The sequence below is a fragment of the Vicugna pacos genome, chromosome 14, assembly GCF_048564905.1.
Source record: "Vicugna pacos chromosome 14, VicPac4, whole genome shotgun sequence".
Classification (NCBI taxonomy): domain Eukaryota; kingdom Metazoa; phylum Chordata; class Mammalia; order Artiodactyla; family Camelidae; genus Vicugna; species Vicugna pacos.
The window spans coordinates 62,620,390-62,635,450 of NC_133000.1; the positions used below are offsets into that span (position 1 = coordinate 62,620,390).

Sequence of the window (15,061 nt, forward strand, 5' to 3'; positions counted from 1 at the left end):
CAGAAGAATATCCATAAATCCAAGCTATTTGTGACAAGTCTTGTCCCACTGTGGGAAGATGGATTCTTGGATCTGCATCTAATCTAGAAGAGATGGCAAATTTTCCACTGGATGAGGTTAAGGAGCTCATGTCCCTTAGGTCTAGGGGAAGCTGACATGTACGAAGACAGCGTGGTTAAAAGAGAATTTGTTGTCAGTTGTTCTTAGGGTAGCACCATGAGAGTAAAAAATGAAATCACCATGCTGTTCTTTCAGCAAGATAAAACACTTCCCACACCTGTTAGTTACCTCACTGCCATCAGTTAAGAGCCCTGGAACATGTTGTCTCCAAACGGTTGCAAAGGTCAGCCCATGACTAGAAGCCTTCTGACTCTCCCAGCTCTTCCAAAACTCCAGAGGGGCAAGGGGTGTTCTTGCTGGATGTCAGAGAGTAAGTGCTCCGGTAAATTTCATGCAATCTTTGATACTTCTTGAATTTCTGATTATCCTCAAAACTGTTTGGGTTTCTCAGCCTAGCAAATGGAAGGATGAGAGCCATGGGAGATGGTGGAAATGGTAGGAAAGTGAGGGAGGAAAGGGGTGTGTGTGTGTGTGTGTGTGTGTGTCTATAAAAACAATGTAGCAGTGGATGGGTGGGCTGTGGTGCATATTAGTTTAAACAAGAGGATCCACTGAGCATGCTTCCTTATCATGCCAGTCGTCCTAAAATAGCTACCAAAGAAAGGCAAGACAGTAGGGAAAATGGGAAGTTGCTTGAAAACATGGAGTGAGAAAAGGGAATGCAACTCCGGCGTATGTGCCAAGCAGCACGTCAGCCTCTCCGTGGGACTGTCCTCTGGTGCGCGGCACTGACCGCAGGGCAGGGAGTGCAGTCCCGCTCTGCAGGAATGAGGCTGAGTGACATAATGTGCAGCTGCCTGGCAGAGTAACCGTTCCAGCCTGGCCTCTTGGCTACAGTTGCTGCCCTTTATTCTTCCCAATTCCTGTTCTCGCCCACCTGGTTCAGGTCCTCATTGCCAACTGCCAGCCTGCCCTGCTCTTGCTTTAGTCCTTGTGGCCTCATCAGACTGTACATACGTATCCAAGTCAGACCACGTTGCTCTTATTTAATTCCTTGAAGCAGCACCAAAGGGCCCCTTGATCTGGCCCTTGCACTTCTAGCCTCCTCTCAGGTCCCCTCTCAGCCTCCCACTTGCCCCCTTCTTACAGCTCCCCACACACAGCCTGATATTTCTCCCCACCGCACACTAACTTACTCTATCACTTATTTCTGGAACATCTGCTTCTCCCATCTTTGCCTGGCTAACTTAGCATCATCCAGCACTTAGCTGAGACCTCAGTTCCTCCAGGACTCTTTGCCTGATTCCTGCATTGATTTAGGGGCCCTCCTCTATGTTTCTGTAGCATTCTCTATATTCCTGTGTCATAAAAATTTACCAAATTATGTTAAAATGGCCTTTTTACATCATTTATCTCACTAGTTTAAAATCTGTTAAAGGCAAAGTCCAAATGCTACATGTTTTTGTGCACACGGGGCTTTGTATGCAGTGCCTTTAATAATGTTTTACAATTTTGCTTTTCTCTATTGTGTACAAAATACATAGAAATGGGAGGTTTCTCTTAGATAGAGTGGAAATGTCATTGCTATAAACTGCTCCTGGAATGACAGTGGTGGCTGGGCAGAGGGCTTGAGAGAAGATAGGCTTCTAAGAGGAAACAAACAGGAGTGCATTCAGGGGGAACGGCCTCAAATTCCAACCCTACAGCCACACATCCACTGCTGTCTGTACCCAGTTCTTTCTGATTGTCTTCTGGTCCCATGGAAGAGTTGGCCCTTCTCTGGACTAAAATTTATCACGTCATCTCCAGATCCCATTCTCTCCTTCCTCACGAAGACCCTCATTTAACTGATTATCCTTCTTACCTCCTGAATTCTCAACTGATTGAGGCCTCCCATCAGAATTTGAACATGCTCCAGTCTTAGAGCTTCTAGTGAAAGAAGGTAGGTTTCATATATTCTTTATCTCCACTCCCTTCTCCAAATCCAGAAGAATAAAGGAACACAAATGGTACAGACCCACTAGCACAAATCAAAACAGGACAGAAATCTACAGGGGGTGAGAGATGTCAAGCAAGCTTTGAACATGGAAAGAGGATGTATAAATGGCCATTGACGTAGCAAAGGAAAATTACCTGAAAGCTATGTGCCTACATGGAGAAATGCTAACAAGAAGCATATTGACTTGTGCTGTAAACCCAGCACAAATTGAGGGACTGGAGGTGTGAGGTACCTCAGAAGGCAGGCTCATAAGGTATGGTGGGAAACAAGATTGATTATATAAGGAGCTGACTCCTAAATTTCACCACCCAGTTTGCAACTAACTAATCACCCTCCCTCAACTCAGCATTAGAAGGTTTGTTTTTGGGAAAAATGGAAGCAGAGACTCTTCAGTTTCAGAAACGCAACCAGTGGACAGAGGTGAAAGTCCATAAACTCATACAATATCCTCCGTCCCTTCTGCCCTCAACTCACAGATTACTGGAACCCAGACTTGGGTCTTTAGAAAGGAGATTATAGAATCTTTCTGTTGAGAAAACAACTACCTGTGGTTGCCATAGAAGCACAGGTGGATAATGAGTTAAACCCCAGCAGATAAGAGAGGAAAGAGATGACTCATCACAGAAGCTGAATTAGCTATCATGTACCAGGAGTAACTAGCAGTGTACCCCTGGGACTAGATTTTGAGAGTGATTGATCAAGGGGGCCAGAATATAAAGCTGGATGAACAAGAATATGTTGATTTGGGGGCTTTTTCTTGGAACATGGGATTAAGTACTCTGGCTAGGATCCCAGGGGTTGGGAGCAAACTCACTGTTAGACAAGCCTCAACATGCTTGCCCCACACTGAGAAAGACTGAAACGCCTGGGTTTTTCTGGCAGGTGGTAGAGGAAGGCATGAAAGGTGGAGGAATGCAGACCTGCTGGAGCAGATATACTACATGAGGCCTGAAGTCCCTCTTGGGGATTATTTTCCTCAAGAGGGCTCAGAGGTTGCCGTAGTCACCCAGGCCACCAGGAATGCACGTTGCAAGAGAGGAAACAGCGTCATTAAGAAGTGCAGCCTGTGCTACATACAAATTTGCAAATGCTTTGAGGGGAAGAGTCCCCCCAGATGCAGGGCTTACCTCAAAATGTTGCTCTTCTCTCACAGATCTCGGTCCCTCAAGTTCCGGATGCCTTAGTAGCCTTGTGATAGCTCGCGTCAGATGTCTTATGCATATTGCCATATATTTTTAGTTGTACTTTGTAGAGGATTAGTCTGCAATGAACTCCTTTGCCAGTACAGAAGTAGATATCCCTCCAGCTTTTTCAGTACCTATGTATGATACAAGCCCATAAATAGTGAATATAAATAGTCAATAAGTAACGAGAATGAACCAAGACTCCATAGACAATTGAGAAAATTGACTACCTTGAGAGGCAGATGCAAAGCAAACGATAAAGGAAAAATAAACTGCAAGAGATGGCTATGAAGCAGGGAGCAAAAGAATAAAAATGCATAGTTATCCTCATCAGACAAATAGGAGAAGCTGTGGCAGTCATGAAGAAACAAGAGGGCAGCATCAAAATGGAATATCTGAAGAATAAGTAGAAGCTTTTGAAATTTAGAAACCATTAATTCTAAAATACTATATTCTAAAATACAAATCAGTAACTCTGTAGACGTTTTGGAAGATAAATGTCAGGATAAAGTAGGGAAAAAAAAGGTGAACAAGAAAAGGCAAATAGAAGAGAAAAATAAGAAAATGGAAAATCGATTAATTCGATCCAATGTTTCAGAAATAGGAGACAGAAAGAAAGCAGAGAAGAAAATTATTGAAGAAATAATAGAAATATTTTTCTAAAATTTAAAGAATGTGTTTATAGAAAATTCCTGAAAGAACATAATGACTGAAAATGTAAACAAGACACATCATCATTAAACTTCAGAACACTAAGGATAAAAAAATAATCACAACAATTTCCATAAAGATAAAATGTGCCACATATAAAGGACAAAAATTAGAATGGCATCAGAATTCCCAGTTACAATATTGAGAGCTGGAAGAAAATGGAACAATGTCTTCAACTTCTGATGGAAAATTATTTTCCACCTAGAATTCTCCAAGGCAAAATATTAAGTATGAGCATAGATTACCCCCACTTCCAGACATTTGAAATCTCAGAAATTTGCCTCCTATGCATTTGATCTTAGAAAGGCACTGGAGAAGTTGCACTACCACAATGACCGTGTAAACCAAGAAAGCCCAAGACAGAATCTAGGAAGCAAGGACTCCGACAGAGAAAGAGTCTGTGGGAATTAATCCACAGGATTCTGGCAAAGGAAATGCCAGATGACAGCCTTTTGGCATAAAGAGGGAGCAACCAGGGTGGATTGAAAGATAGAGGATGACAGTAAGAGAGGCTTCAGTAGCAGAAACAACTAGTACAAGGGACCAGATTTATTTACGTGCTTGACTATACTAAGAGGAATATACAATTATCTTGGAGAGGTTGGGGGAGAATTTATGGTCATTACAGAGAAATTTAATGAGAAAACAAACTGTACAAGAAAGAAAAGGCAATAATAGTACAGTTTGTAGCTCAACATGAATAATAATTACATAGTAAACACTGAATACTTAACTTCAATAAAAATTTGTCACATAAACATTTTGGGAAAATAGAGGAAAAGAAATATGTATGTGGGTACAGAGGTTTTCTCTAAGAGTGCTTTCACTTCATCTTTCATAGTAGGGAGTCAATAGAAATGTCCAAAACGAACACTACTTAGAAATGCAATGGCAAATATCAACATAAACAGCTAAAAACATTGAGCATGTTTCTAGGAAGTAAGTCTTGGAGATGGAAGGTTGAGACAGGGGAATTATGTTTGTTCTTATTAGCCTTTGAGCCATTTGACTTTTTAAAACTTTGTACATGTACATATATAATTTGAGACCTAATGATTTACATGATGAGGAAGAACAATGAGTAATTCACAGACATTTAAGCACGTACTGGTCTCCCCCATCTTCAAACAAGGAACGCCACAAACCTTGTTTGACATTTTGGCTTCTTTGACTTTCTGCTCCATTTCCCTCTCTTCACAGACCAGCTTCTTTAGCAGTGATTGTCCTCACTGTCTCCACATTTCACTGGCCACTTAATTTTCCCTACGCCTTTCTTACTGACCTCTTTGTTGCTCAGTCCTATGGATTCAATTTCCTTATGTGACAATGTCAGCAGACTTCCCTTTGGTTTACCTTCCACAATGTCTCCTACTCCATGTGCCCCCCTGATCACTACTTATCTCCTCACCCCTCCAAACTTCTAATTTTTTCTATTTGACATGCAAATGCACTCAGAAAACTTCTCTCCGTCCATGTAACTCAGTCCCCAGGTCATTTCCTAGGTTCCTCTCTGGACTGAGTTCTCAGGCTAACCCTTGAGCAGAGTGTCTTCTTTTCTTGAACTTAATTCCAAGATTTACTTGGATTTACTTGCTTCCTTACCTGCTCTCATCAGATATGAGGTCACCTGTTTCCCTTGAACTATGCCCTGAATCTCTGGGCCTTTTGCTCACCCTTCTGCCCAGCCCCATCTTTGAAGCCTGCCGCCTGGACCAGAGAATCCAGTTCTTGCTTGTCCAGGCAAACAGCAGGCATGACAGCCCTCAGGAAGGAAGGACAGAAAAAGAGGTCTAGAGGGGTCAGAGACGACAGAGCAAGGGACACAGTGACTACAGATGCAGCTGAAGAAATGTGCTGGGGCTACCTGATACAAGGCCTTTTATTCAGCTTGAAAATTTTTGTCTTTTTTTAAGACCAGTGGAAAACCACTGAATTATTTGGAGCACAGAATAATTGTGATCAGATTTCCATAAAAGATGAATTTGAATGAAGCACAGAGAATGTATAAGATATGGATAAGAGAACACCAGTTCAGAATGGTGCAAATGAAAGACAGTGGTCCTTAGATTAGTGTGTGATGGTGGAGATGGAGAGATGGGATTGAAACAGAGGGAGATTTAAGAGGTAAAATCGACAAGAATCCATAATGACTTGGTTAGGTGTGTCAAGGGAAAGGCATCAAAGTTTCTGGCTTGAACAGTTGAGTAGTTGATGGCAGCAATCAAAGATAAAGAGGACGCTGGAGAAGGATCAAGTTTTGGGGAGAAGATCATGAGTATTTGAGCTTGAGATATGTTTGAGGCAGCTAAGTGAAGATTTTTAAGAAGTCAGCTAGATACACACACAGTTCTGGACCATAGACGAATTATCTGAGTTGGTAGATAAAAATGATGCAGTGACAGGTATACCGGTTTCCTGTCATTGCTGTAACAAATTGTCAAATCTATTAGTGGCTTAAAACAACACATCTATTATTTCACAGTTCTAGAGGTCAGAAATCCAAAATGAAGATCAGAATTCCAACGTGGATTTTACTTGGGTAAATCAAAGTGTGGCTCTTAGGGAGAATCTGTTCCTTTGCCTTCCCAGCTTCTTGAGACCCCTTGCATTCTCCATTCCTTAGCTTGTGGCTCCTTCATCAGTCTTGAAAGCCAGCAGTGTAGCATCTTCAAATCTGTCTCTTTGGGTCTCTGCCTCCGTCCTGTCTCTGTGTGTTTCTCTCCACCCTCTTCTTCTCTTTCTCTCTCTGACCTCTGCTCCTATTGTCACTTCTTCTTCTATGACCCTCATCCTTTGGCCTCCCACTTATAAGGACCCTTGTGGTTATCTTGAGGCCATCCAGATAATCCAGGATAATCTCTTCCATCTCAAGTTATTTGATCATATCTGCAAAATCCTTTTTGTTAAGTAAGGTAACATACTCACAGGTTCCTGGATTAGGATGTGGATATCTCTGGGGGACCATTATTCTTTCTGCCACATGCGTAGAGACCCAACTCTGTAAATGTTTATTGAATAGGTGATTTAAAAAAAAATGAATGAGGTATTTTAAGTGAGATGTTGTTTTCCTCTAATCTGACAGAATCAAACTCAAAGATAAGGAAGTATAATGGATGAGCCCAGAGAAATAACAGAATTTACAGTACTGCTGAAATCCAAGTTGTCTTTACCCAAAAAGTTGTAGGTATTTTTGCCACTAAATATATTGTTGCTTTTGAACATGTATAGGACAGAAAAATTATTCCTAAAGCCTGGCATCTTGAGAATTTGTTTCGCTTTTTTTTTTTAACGGAGATGTTCTAACCATGAGTTTGGCTAGTTGTAGTAATATATGGCTATCGAGTTCAATTAAGACACCATTCTGTAAGGAGACTTCTTTTCCTGGTCTTCTCACTCCAGGCACTAGTATCTTGACTTTCTTTGTTATGCCCTCAGTAAACAGCATACCCAGTCACCATGAAGATGACATCTCTCGTGGTTATATCTGATGACATATTCATGAAAGTTTTGTTTCCTGCCCCTGTAACTCTAAGATGGGCTAGTTGAGAGATTTCAGTACCCAAGAAAATTATACTTCCATCAGGGAACACAATGTGGTTCCAAAGAAGTAGCAACTCCCTTTAGGTTGGTTATTTCATCATGTCACTGGACAAACATGCAAAAATAAGGGTTAACATTTAGGCTGGCGTATCTGCTCCTGACTTTCAAGGAACGCTAATGGTGTTGCCACACAGAGTTGGGAAGATGTACGAATGGGACTCACACTGCCTTGTAATTCCATGTGCATTGGATAACTCACACAACCCAAACAGAGAGATCCACCTAGAACTCAGAAATATATGCATGGCAAGGAACTCTAGTCAAAGAGAAACTGAGGCAGAGAGGGGAAGAAGGAAGTCATGAATGCTCAGTTACCACCCAAAGGCAAGTTATGGAAATCATCATGGCATCTCTTACTCGTCTTCCTTCTTTGTGATGCTATGCATATATTAAATATGTCACCTGAGTACCTTTCTCTCTCCTCTCCCTGTCCCACTTTCGTATGTAGTCTTAGTAGTGACGTATATGCCATTTAGCTCATGTAGCTCATGTAGCTCATAGGAAGACTGCTGATGGGAATGATAAAACACAATGGAGCAAGAGGTGGAGAGGGCATCACTCAGATAATCGAGACTTGGGGATGGATGGAGAAACTGGCAGAACTGGGTTATTTTCCTTTTGAGAGGAGAGAATAGTGAACTGTTGATGTGTCAGGAGAGTTAACTTATGTTAGTCAGTTTGGGGCATTTTTTGAACTGTCAAGATGAGAACAAAGATGTGGTGGATTTTTTAGTCAAGCCAGTGGACGTTATTAGGCATATGTCAGCTCTTTTTTGAGTTGCACGGCACCTTTCCAAGAGTATGCTGAATTCATTCTGGGGAATTACTCCCCTCCATTGTATATTTCATCTTGACAAGGAAACTGGGTTGATCTTGGGAAGGGGAAATGCGTGCTGGCAGCCAAAAACAAAACAAAACAAAAGGACAAATGTCTGCAGTGAATTCCACCAAATGTAGATATCTCTAATTCCATATTTGGAGAACAATCAAACTCAAGATTTTTATCATGTCAGTAAAAATGTCTGATTCTTTTACCACCATAGAATGAAAGTATATACAGTTTACTATGCAATTATTATACAGTGAAGTCAAGCATAAATGCAGATCTATCAAAATCAAGTGTTACAGAGTATGGCTCTCTTATCAACTGTAATCTTTCAACAAGGAATTGAAGAAAGTTGGATCTAGGCGTGCCTACAGGATGTGTCTCTAAATTTGATTTTCCCTTCTGCTTTGATGGCTCAGTACCAACAGTCTCTCTGTGTGTCTCTGTCCCAACTAGTCCTTCCTGTTGTTACAGTATTTAATAGAAATTGCAGCAAATACTCTCAGAGTAACTACTCAAAATTTAGCAGTTATGTTTCTCAAACTCTAGTTACCTCTGTTCTTAGTTACACAGAACTTAAGAAGATTCCTTCTGTTTCCACTGCACCCATAAAAGCCCTTCCCTTTGTTTATTGCCTGAGACTGGAGTCTTTCTATTTGAGGAGATGCATTTTGGCAAATGCCTTCTCATCGCCCTGCTGATCTCTCCCTCTACCTTTTTCTGAGTCCTCCTCAATCTGCCATCACACTCTGCCAAATACCCACTGGGATTCCCTCTCTGCCCAAATATCCATTTGTGTTTCTCCTAAATACATAGTGGCAACACCTGGTGTTAGACAGCTTCTCACACACAGTCGGGCACCTCTCACAAAGCACCTTGGCCTGATTTGACTGGAAGGTAAATGTGCATCCTCCGGCGCATGCCTTCCCTTCCTCGTTTAATTCTCCTCTTAATGGTTTTTTTTTTTTTGATGATATAAAAGGAAGAAAAATTAGAATCTTAATGGTAATTTTTGATCCTTTGTCTGAGCGGATGGCGTTTACCTGCCTTCTGATGTTGGTAAGAGGGAGGGTTGGTTGTCCTACCTCTTATGGTGTTACCATTTTGTTTCCCAGTTGTTGAATCACTTGCATAAAAGTGCTTCTAGGTGAATGAGCTAATTGTTTGGCCTGCATGGGAATCAGACAATTGGGTATGAAACCAAATCCCGGTCTCTTTTCTTTGCCGTTGTGCTTTGGTCTAACCATTCTCATGAGAGGGTGAAACTAAGGCTTTTTAAATGGAGCTAGAGATTTCAGAGAAGGATATAAAATATTACAGCTTAAATGATTATTAGAGACCGTCTGATCCAAACCATACATGTTAAAAATGAGGAAACTGAGGCTCATCAGATGGAAATATCTTTCCCACAGTGAATTAGGGAGAGAAGAGGCTGGTCTCATACTCATAACACTACCAGGCACTGCTGATCTTTCCTGCAAGATACAGAGTAGCAGCTAAGAAAACCTTAAGTGTATGTTCAGTACAGCCTAGCTCTTGTTACACAGCTCTGCCTGATGTTTTGGTCAGAATGGAGAAGCCCCTCTCTTCTCTTAAAGGGAAAAAAACCCCCAAAACCAGCCACTACCACCACCTCACTTGCTGTACCGGTCCCTGGCTGCCATGATGTTTTGCTCTCATCTTTCCCTTACTGACCAGTGATCTCCAGCTGCTGTCCTTATGGTCTCCAGTATAATCCCTCACTGTCCTGCCTGCATTCCCACCTCACCCCTGCAAACTGCTCCTCCGCCACCATCACCAGTGACCATCTTACTCCACAATCTGCAACTCCTCCATTGCCATCATTTCACCTCCTCTCTGCATTTGGCAGTAGTGACTTATTCCTTCAGCTCATCCCTGAGCCAGACCCTTATGAATTCTTCAGTATGTCATTTTTAAAAAACAGTTTTAGTGGGGAGGGTAGAGCTCAGTGGCAGAGTGCGTGCTTAGCATGCAAAAGGGCCTGGGCTAAATCCCCAGTACATCCATTAAAATAAATAAATAAACCTAATTACCACCACCCCCAATTTTTTTAAAAGAAACAGTTTAAAATTATTTTTTATTACAGAATGCCTGAGAATTAGAGAAAAGGAGGAAAGTATGATTGGCAGTCCCATGTTTCTAATGAAACAATTATTCATTTGATGTATTTCCTTTTGGTCTGTTTTCACACTTCATATACGTGATCTCAGTTATTTCTGTGTTCCTGCATATTTTTCATGCTTTTAATCATGAAAGCAAAGGTTGGGGTGAAGTGCTTTGAAAATGGAACAGGCCATGAGCCAAGAAAGCGGGCAGCTTCCAGCAGCTGGAAAAGGCAAGGAAAGAGGTTTTCCCCTGGAGCCTCCAGAAGGATTGCAGATCTGCCAACACCTTGAGTGTGCAAAACCCACTTTGGACTTCCAGCCTCCAGAATTGTAAGATCATAAAATCTGCCTTGTTTTAAGCCACTACGTTTGTGGTAATTCATAACAGCAGCTGTGGGAAACTGATTCAGTCCTCTTCCATACTGAAGGCCAAAACTGTAGGCGCTCCATACAAAACACTTCTGGCTTGTTCTCGTGACTCGTGGTCTCCTGAACTCTACCTCCCACCTGCAATTTCACTGTTTCTTTTCTTTTTGCTACTTTTGCTCCACGCCTCGTTTTTTCCTATATACCCAGCCCCTCTGAATTCGGATTAGTGAACTGGGTTAACTTTTACCTGGACGCTTTTTCTTGGTAACTCAGCTTTTGTCTCTTGAACGTCTGGCCTCAGGACCTGGAATCCTAGGCCTGTCTGTGCCTTTTGTCCTATGGAGATGAGATTCTTAAAGATCTTATCTCATGTTTGCTAACAAATGACTGCTTAGAACTTAGAAAGTATAAGGAATATGGAGCTGTACAAACCATGTGTTTTTGGAGTGCAGACTAGAAGGTATATAATTTTTATGTTTCCACATAGGATCCAACCTTATTGTTTTTCTGTTTATAAAAAAAAAAAATTCTCATTGCCAAGAAATGAAGGTAAATATAAACTAAGATATATAAAATAAATGCCATCTTAAATCCACCACTGAGATTTAGTTACTGTTTACATTTGGTTCATATTCTTTTAGGATTTTGTCTAAGTAGCAAGTATCTCAAAGACTTTTGTCTGTGCCAGAGGGGGCAAATGAAATAAGGAAGCTAAAAGGTTCAAAAATAGGAGAAGCAATCTCCTATTTGTGCTGTGGCAGCAAACATAAGGAGTCAGAGCCCAGAGCCACGCATAATACTCCCTAATGCAATTAGAAAGCCAAACCTATCTGTTTCCTTCTGCCATTGGAAGGCCACACACCATGCAGTAAGCAGCTAAAAAAATTTAAAATGAAACTGACACAATATCTTTCCTTAAATGCACGGGAGGACTAAGACATTCGTCCCTAGCCCATGGAGAACTGATGTAGCCCTTGATTTAGTAGAAAAATCTTCTGGGGAACAATTGTGTTTCTCATCACCACCACTGACAGATTCACGCTTAGAGCAAGGCTGCTTTAGGTTGCAGAGGGACTATTTTCCCTAAATTCACCCACAGAGTAATTGTCCTTAAAAAGGAAGCTACAAAAGGTGAGAGGATCCTTAGGAGGCACTTGGGCTGACAAATGGCTCTGCTGCAGCCGTCTTCAAAGAGACAGGGTAACTCCATCACCTTGCCAGATCCTGGCTCTCTCCCCTGCATGGTGGGGCCAGAAATCCATGCTCCCGACTCTTCACAGGGTGCTTCCCCAAGTAATGTCCTGTACGTGGACTTAAGGGCACTCCAAGATGACCCCAGGCATGCACAGATACCAGGAATTATCATCACTCCTGGGACCATGATCATACCCATCATCTCAGAGTGGTGAAGTTTACTGGGAGGGGGATGCACACACCTGCCTCTCCTCCTGTATTCCTGTTTAGATCACAGAATCCACATCTGCTACACACATACTGAAATGTACGATGCTTTCTCCTTAACTGAATCTACTCTTTCTTACAGCTTTCTGAATCAGCTTCCCCAGAACACTGACACATGTGAGAACCAAGCCAAAAGGAAAAGAAAAAGGAGGCAAAAAGAATACATATCTTTGAAGCCTTATTTTTCACTAAACCCACCTGATTTCCTTTGGGCCCAGGGCTTCCTTGAGCATGCATTCTAGTCTCCTTATCATGACATCCAGTGTTCTCCATTGCTCAATTCCTGTCAGTCTCTTCGGGCTCATCCCTCACTGTCCCACCACCATCCCCCTTCCTCCAACCCAGACTCCCTGACTTCTTCACCTCAGCCAACATTGCCTGAAATTTCTGAAAGAGCCATGCTGTCTCAGGCCTCACACGTGCTCATCTCTCCCTGGGACTCTTCCATCTCCATCTGCCTATACATCTTATCCTCTGAACAACTCTCACACCCCTTGACCAAGGAAGCCATATCCTATCATTCCGAAGTGAATGTGCGCCTTGTACTCACCCCGTCACAACCTCATCCCCTCAGTACCAGGCGTCGTCTTAGTTTCCTGGGTCCCTCACTGTCAGAGTAAGGGACTGTGTCTCTATCTTTGTTTTACAGGTACTTGGTACATGGCAGAACTCAGTAAACGTCTATTGCAGAGAAGAAAGGAAGTTAGTTCAAGGTAGAATCAGTGCATTTTGGCTTTGTTCAGATGAAACTGAATATTTTGGTAGGAGAAGAACCAAAACAGTTCTTTGTTTCTGTGGTGAAGGACACACACATATATATATAGGTGTGTATATGCATATATGCATACATATGCATGTATCAGCATGAAATTTACATGTACACATGTACACATATTTATATGTATGTACATATGTGTCTATATACCTGTGTGTCTATATGCATAATTGTATGTATTTATACACATGCTTGGATTCATGCACACATACATGTATAATACTTATTCTAGACTTCCTGGATCATTCAGCAGCATATCTACGCAACCCACAGTACACACAAATGAAATGAATATGATGATCACAACTTAAAGGGACAGATAAGGACTTTCAACCAATTTTCAGCAAATGGTGATTGATGTTTACCTTTGAAACCACATGCACAGCATGTGCAGCTGGTGACGCTGTGTGGGCCACCTGCTACCTTGTGCTTCTTCAATCATGCTTGATTACAAAGATGACAGAGAAAAATACCAGATAGCCCGATCTGATATGTATTTGATCACTTAGTCTGTGTTTGGGTAAAGGAGTTGGAACCACGCATGTCAGCAGTAGATAAGGTGGTGTGGGGCTCTGGCCACCTGCTGCAGCAGGTCCCTTGCTTGGTTTCCATGTGCTCTGCTAGCATGACAGAGAGAAAATCCAACCTGTCACAGTGGGTGGCCGGAGCCAAACTCAGCCCTTCCTGAAACCAACCCATAGCCTTGCTGATCCTGACAATATTCTGAATAAATTTTCCAGTTCCCTTGTCACATGTAAATAAATTTTAAAAAGGAAACAATCAGCAGCAGCAATATAAAAACATTTTATGAAGACCAGCATGATTATCCCCCCTTTCCTCTGGGTGGCACTTCACAGTTTGTTCAGTGTTTCACATCTATCATTTTGTTTGTTCTCTATAATATTAGAGAAAAGCATACAGAATGTGATTTTTAAGACAACAAGTGAAGAAAAGAAATACAGAGAGGTAAAGTTAATTACTCAAGATAAGCCTTAAAAAGTCATGTTTATTTTGTATCAGATATTTAGTCCAAAACAAAAGTGCAAAATAAGAGAAAAACAATGAGCTTAAAGGTAGAAGATCTTTGAATTTGTCCACCTACCTCGACAGGACTTGGGCAAGTCATTTGCTTTCTTTGGGACTGATATTCTTATCACTAAAAAGGAAACATCTGCCTTCTGCATGTCCAAGGAGATGGTGCATATGAAAGAATGTTGTGAGTTATGAAGTGCTGACTCCTGTCGGGGGTGACCACCACCATGGTGAGTGGTTATCATCTGCTCTGATTGTTGGTCTTCAGATGGCGATCTGACAGAGTTTGAAGCCTGAGTCTGAATTTATGATATCTAAGATACATCTGTTTCTAACACCCCTATGCAAAGGAGAACAGGTTGCATATTGATAAATCACAGACTGGTTTCACCTTTTATTGTAACTTATCATCTGTTGGCTAATATATCTCCTGTTACTTTGATTACAGATGACGACACAAAGTTTTAATGAGAGATGGACACTTACATTAAAAATAAGTCAAATGAAATGGAAGATCTCTTTGTTTACTTGGGAATCATGAAGGTGAAGTCATGCTGTTGAACAAAGAATGGAATGACTAGCTGTGATCCACAGAAGCGTTGTCACCTGACAGGCGTGCGGGAACCTTTTTCGATTTATATAAAGATTGTGCTCCGGAAGTTCGTGTATAAGTTGGTCATTCGAAATTTATAATTCAAGTCACACAGAAAAACATGTTATCCTCATCATGTCAACCCACCAATGCCTATTTAATCACAGTGTGGGCAAGATGTAAGAGTAATAGTGCTGCTGTGTTTTGGATTAAAAGTAAACTAGCGTGGTTTTAATCTATTCACTGTTCTAATGGGAAAATGTACTCATGAATGGAAATTCAAGATGCTGTGAATACACATTCCTATTTTCAGAACAGTTGGGGAA

At 41.5% G+C, this 15,061-nt stretch overlaps 1 long non-coding RNA gene across 1 annotated transcript in view; it reads left to right on the forward strand.

The window, feature by feature from the left end:
- LOC140685548 (uncharacterized) overlaps positions 1-14,802 on the forward strand; it is a 55,057-nt gene extending 40,255 nt beyond the window's left edge. Inside the window, exon 2 of the long non-coding RNA XR_012058808.1 lies at positions 14,592-14,802. This is a non-coding gene — a long non-coding RNA (uncharacterized lncRNA). The remainder of the gene's footprint in view (positions 1-14,591) is intronic.
- The last annotated feature ends 259 nt before the right edge of the window (positions 14,803-15,061 follow it).